The sequence below is a fragment of the Camellia sinensis genome, chromosome 11 (genome assembly GCF_055761805.1).
Source record: "Camellia sinensis isolate YWXY chromosome 11, ASM5576180v1, whole genome shotgun sequence".
Lineage (NCBI taxonomy): Eukaryota > Viridiplantae > Streptophyta > Magnoliopsida > Ericales > Theaceae > Camellia > Camellia sinensis.
In genome coordinates, this window is record NC_138971.1 from 62,709,871 (window position 1) to 62,716,341 (window position 6,471).

Genomic DNA, 6,471 nt, shown 5'->3' on the forward strand with positions numbered 1-6,471 from the left:
GATCAAGTGCAGATGATGGTGCGAAACCTCGAGCACGATATGTTGCAAAAGTTGATAGTCGCTCCACTATTCACTTTCAAAAGTTTGCATGAACTGGGGGTTCAGGTCGAGAATGCGTTCAACAGTGGGATCATCCCCAGAACAAGTGAACCGACAAGGAAGGAGATTTCAAGGAGTACCAATGCTAGTAGTAGCATTATTCCCAAACCCACCGAAATCAATACAGTCGCCACAGCCGACCCTTTTGCCAATCCAAGCCTACAAACCGCCGGCCTAGGCCGAGCTCAAGGCAAAACTTTCACCCCCCTCTATATGAGCCTGACTAGCGCACTAAAAGTCTTGATGGAAAGAGGGCATCTCAAACCCCTCGATCCTCAACCTTTGCCTGACCCACTCCCAGCCAGACATAACCCCTCAAAGTACTGTGTGTATCATCAGCAGCGCGGTCATGGCACCGACCGTTGCTACCGCCTTCGTCATGAGGTCCAAAATCTCATTGACAACCAGACGATAGCCCCACCTTCAAACCCCAATGACCAAGTACATCATCCACATCTCAATCTAATCCACACACTGGCCGTCCCTTATGACCCTAGCATCACCCCAGTCCATCTACCCAGGCCTAATGTGTTTATCCTAGAGAGCCTGGACTTATGCATGATGGGTGCATCTGAACCCCAATCATCTCAAACCCACGAACCCACTACTTCTGAGATGATGAAATGATTGAAGACCTTCAGAGAACTGTGACAGATCTGGCCTTTGGGGTTTTGGCCCCATCATCGACCACATCACGTACCAGGGAATTCATATCTAAAGGCTCCCCAACCTTGGGACGGGTTGCATTTGAAGAAGGCCAATCCCTTGGCAAAGTGGAGGCAAGTGGTAAGAACAAGGTATAGGCAGGCATTGGTCCCCATGAACACCTTCAGTGGGATATTGAGGCTTTGAAAGCCGAAGGGCTGAACAAACAGCAAGTACTCGCAGTTGTTGCAAAAATTGTAGATGACACTTTTGCCACTCAGAATGAGAGCAGTCTGAATCAAGAGGCAAGCCGGGAGAAGGGCCGCTGTACCAGGAATGTTCCTTTCAGCTCTAAACCCTTGCTCGGAAGAGATCAGCAAACCCAGTCAGCGCCTACGAATCCCTTTGCTGGTGCATCTAGCAAAATTCCACAAACCTCAAAACACCCACCTCGAGGCCAGAGGGTGTTCGCACCACTGTACATGTCTCTATCAGTGGCCTTGAGGGTTCTGATTAAAGAGGGGGATTTGAAACCCCTGGAGCCGCGACCACTGCCAGATAGACTTCCTTCCTCCCATGATCCGGCCAAGTATTGTGCCTTTCATCAGCAAGTTGGCCATGTCACTGATAGTTGTTTCCGTCTTCGCCACGAAATACAAGATCTGATTGACAATAAGGTCATCGTCGCACCAACTCAGCAAAGTCTATCGTCATTGGATCAGTGAACTTGGGGGATAATGTGAATATGTGATCGGGGGATGAACCAGTTGTGGGTGGCGCTCAATTTACACCAGATGTGGCATATGGCACACACTGTTTTGAGCATTTGCGAATGCTAGTTTCTGACTTGGGTACTTAGGTCAGTTTTTGTTGTGTTGTTTTGAGTCTGTCTCTTTGTTTTGAGTCAGTCTTTTTGTTTTGGGTCTGTCTTGTTGTATCGAGTCAGTCCTGTTTTGTTAGAGTCAGGTGATTCCGAGGGTATTACCTCAGGCATCACTATTTTGTTTTGTGTCTGTCTTTTCGCTTTCTTTTTACACCAACAGTTATGAATGAAACAGCAGTGGTTTTTCATGCTTTTGTGCTTGCTTTTGCCTTATGCCAGTTGTGCCAGAAAGTTTGAATGAAATGGTAGTACTTTTTGCCTACTCTTCTGCACCCCAAAATCATTGCATTGACCTAAGTTTTTCAAAACTTTTTGAACACTGCGGTGAAAACGAAGAGGAAGGAATTCCTTGGGTTTTGCAAAATTTGATCATTTGAGAGAAAGAGAGGCATGCTAAGCCTTTAATGATTGAGATCATGCTTGTTAATGTGAGTACTGAGAAGGATCCTGGCTTGATCCAGATTGGTCTCGCACTGTCTTCAGCACGAGCGACTAGTCGCTTTCTTAAAAGATTTCAAAAAAAAAAAATGTTTTGCGTGATCCTGCGAAGACCTGTGTGGAATCGCTCTTGAGATTGTGCAGCCTAGGATCGCTCTCAGCCTCGAGACTCGACCCCTCATTTTCAAACCTTGAACTTGGATTTAGAAGGTTCAACGATCAACCACAATGTGAGGCCTGTGTGGCCATATTTAAAGCAGCCCTCAAGCTAGGGGCAAGAAAAGTCAGATCAAGGAGATCAGATGTCGCCAAAAGAAGCTTGCAAAGCTAGATCAGAAGTATCCTTGGAACTAGAGGCAAAAATGCCAGATGTGCTCGAAGAGCCGAAGATGGATCGTCCTGCAAATCAATGAAGACTGGCAAGAATGCCAAACCCCAGAAGAGAAGAAAGAAGAAAGTATTGCTGAAGAACAACTGAGTTCCTATCCACAACACTAGGGGCAAATCCAGCCCCCATGGGATGGACTCCTGCATTGTCAACGAACAACAGTCACTCTCCTGGATTCAGACGGATTCGAGATCTCAGAACCATTCAACATGGACAAAGCTACACTTTTACCCTTGAGAGGCTCGCTGGGCCGAAAATCCGGAAGGGCGACCCAGGCAAAAGTTAGAGCAAGAAAATGAAAAAAAGAGAGAAGAAAAAAAAGAAAAATACAAAAAAATGAAAATAAAGAAAATGAAAAAAAAAGAAAAGAACAAAAGAGAAAAACGCAAAAAATGAAGAAAATGCAAAAAAAATGAAAAAAAAAGAAGAAAAGAAATGAAAAAGAATTGAAGAACATAGCTCGTAAGGTTGAAAACCCGCAAAGGACGGCCTTGGCAAAAGTTAGAGCACAAAAGGAGAGGTTAAATACCCGAGTGTACCTTAACCCCGAACTACGTAAGGCTTGATTCCCATCTTTGGGATACGTAGGCAACTTCATTCCGAAGTCCAGCCGTAAAACACTTCGAAATCAACTGTGTCCATGTAATGGTTTTGATCATCTTTGCCTTCTCTGTATCCGAGAGTTTGGTTGTCATCGTCACTCTGAGGACTGTTTGCAATGCGTTGCGATGCTATCCAAACAAGGGGCAACTTTCCGTTGCCATATAGTGTGTCGCGGTGCCATTCAAACAAGGGGCAACTTTCCGTTACCGTGCAGCTCTTTTCAAGCAAGGGGCAATTTTCCTTCGAATCTGAAGTTGCGCATCTCAAGAGTAGGTTCCGTGCTTGTTAAGCATTGGCCGTTTGCAAAAATAATTTTTGAGAATTTTTATTGAGGTTGACTGATCTCTCGAAAATTATTTCATCTTTTCCAAAACTGGACCGTTTCTTGGACCCAAAAAGGGAAAATTTTCAGTGCTCATAACCTAACTTGCATGATTTTCAAATCAAAAATTGAACAAGTATGTTAATCTGACTCTCATATTGGTCAAAATTATTTCAGTAGAAAGCAAAAACAAAAAATGGTCAAAATAATGAACTAGGGGCACAATTGAGTCAGGCTTCCTGTCTTTCTCCCGTTGTCAATGCATTTGCTAGAAAGGGCACTCTACCTGCCTGAAAAGGGCACCACTGAAGCTGACTGCAAAAGGGCAGAAGGCTCTCACATCCTCCACGCAACGAGGTATCAAGCCAAGTGCGAAGCACGAACGGGAACGGATCAAGATATTCCACTCCTTTGTTTGGACAGATCTAATCACGTCCAAACTCCCCAGTAAGAGCATCGTCAACCAATGTCGATTGTAGATTTGCTGCACATCCAGCCGCATCGCAACCCCTTTGTGGGAGAAAGTTCACTGTTGTGAGCAGAAGAAGAGAATCTAGCAGAATGCTTGGGGCAAGAACCTGCAATTTCCAGCTTATCCATCAACCACCCAGGGGAGGGATGAAAAAAATGAGAGATTGAAGAATAAAGAGATGTGAGCTGAGAGAAAAAGTGAGAAAATGGCTTTTTCAGAAAAACAGAGCCTGAGGGCCGAGCGATGTGAGAATCACAAATGAGAAAGGGTGGGAAACAATACCCGGGGAAACAAGCTCCATGTGCACATTTGAGTCTTGTGTTTTATTTTGTCTGTCTTGATTCTTGTTTTGAGTCGCTTCGAGTGTTACTCGATGTGTTTAGGTTGTTTACCTTTGTTTTTCCCTTGTCGAGTCGTTTTGGCTGTGGCCAGTCGTCGGCTCAATACCCGGTTAAGAACTTATTTCTCAATTTCCAAAAAATCATTTTGTGCTCAGAGTGCTGTGCCATTCTCCACATTTGTGCAAAACAGTATTTGTTCTTTCATAAAACTGCAGGGTCCACCCCCGATAAGTGTGAACAGTAGAACAAGGACCTATCTGAAGCTATGTAGGTTCCAGACTGCAAAGCAAAAGAAAAAAGGAAAATTTGGAGCATCTTAGGGTGTTCCAGCTTTGGCAAGATCCGAGACTGCATTTCAGGTGCACCTTCCCAGACCTCGCCATTTCTCTGGAGTATGAGTGTATCTCGACCCCAAGTATAAGCCTGCTTCAAGTCAGAATGGCAATTAAAGGAGCAGCAGATGTTATCTCTTGCCAACATAAACAGGGTGTGCCCTTTTTGAGCTGAGTGTGTTACAAAGTCCTTCGAAAGGTAAATCAGAGGCACCAGAGTACATGTTTGATGCCCTTCCATTGCATAGAATGTGCACTTCATATACACTTCTGTTACATGTGTGCCGCGCATCGTTATGATTTATGCATAGAATATGTTTGCTTTCGATTCTGCATAGAATATGCTTTCAATATTGCATAGAATATGCTCCTGTTTCTTGCATAGAAAATGCTCGTATCTTTTGCATAGAAAATGCACTCTTCCATACTTGCATAGAAAATGCACCTCATTTGCATAGAACATGCATTCACTCGCACTATCTTGTGCACTTACACTTTGTATCTCACTAGCACTGTCTTGTGCATTTGTGGTTGTATCTCACTGGCACTATTTTGTGCATTGCAAATCAATTGCGCTGTTTAGCGTATCGCACTGTTTAGTGCATTTCAAAATTAATCGCGCTATTTAGCGTATCGCACTATTTTGTGCATTGCATGTCAATCGCGTTGTTTAGCGTATCGCACTGTTTAGTGCATTTCAAAATCACTCACGCTGTTTAGCGTATCGCACTGTTTAGTGCATTTCAAATCACTCGTGTTATTTAGTGTATCGCACTTTCTAGTGCATTTCAAAATCACTCGCGCTGTTTAGCGTATCGCACTGTCTTGTGCATTTCAAATCACTCGCGCTTTCTTGCACATCGCACTATTTTGTGCAGTTTAATCACTCGCGCTGTTTAGCGTATCGCACTGTTTAGTGCATTTCAAATCACTCGCGCTATTTAGCGTATCGCACTTTCTAGTGCATTTCAAAATCACTCGCGCTGTTTAGCGTATCGCACTGTCTTGTGCATTTCAAATCACCCACGCTTTCTTGCGCATCGCACTATTTTGTGCAGTTTAATCACTCGCGCTGTTTAGCGTATCGCACTGTCTTGTGCATTTCAAATCACTCGCGCTTTCTTGCGCATCGCACTATTTTGTGCAGTTTAATCACTCGCGCTGTTTAGCGTATCGCACTGTCTTGTGCATTTCAAATCACTCGCGCTTTCTTGCGCATCGCACTGTTTTGTGCAGTTTGTCACTCGCGCTTCCTCGCGCATCGCACTGTTTTGTGCAGTTTATCACTCGCGCTCTCTTGCACATCACACTATCTTGTGCATTTCATTACATGCTCTCTCTCATCTTGCATAGAAAATGCTTGTAGCATTTGTCAGTGCATTGCGTCGCACTGTTTTGTGCACCTTACTTGCATTTTGCATGCATTCTATCGCGCTATCTTGCGCACCTCACCTGTACTTGTTAGTACATTGCATTGTTTTGAATACAAACCAGCTTCGCGTAGCGTATAAGTCCAATTGTCAAAGTATTCTTTCATATCATTTGCATCCTGCCCCTGAACTACGCTGGTTTGATTCCTTGCAAAGGGATACGTAGGCAGCCTGCGGGTACAACCATTCATTTATCGGTATTTTGTTTGTTTGTCCAAGTCTTCGGCCTTGTCAAAAATGGGTCGTCTCTGGGCTTTGACATTCACTCACATCATTTCTTGACTTCCGAGTTCTATCAAAGAGGGGCAACTGTAGACACCCCATTTTTGACAGCCCATAAGACATGGGCATTACTGATGGTTTACTTGGTGATAAAAGGTGTGCAGGGCAAAGATCCAGTTTCTTCGGCAAGGAGAGAGACAAGTCTCAAATTCACACCCCGTTTTGGACCAAAGCTATTTTGGATGGTTTTTAGACCTTAAAACCCTCTCTTTCAAAACATTTTTGAAATAAAGTTT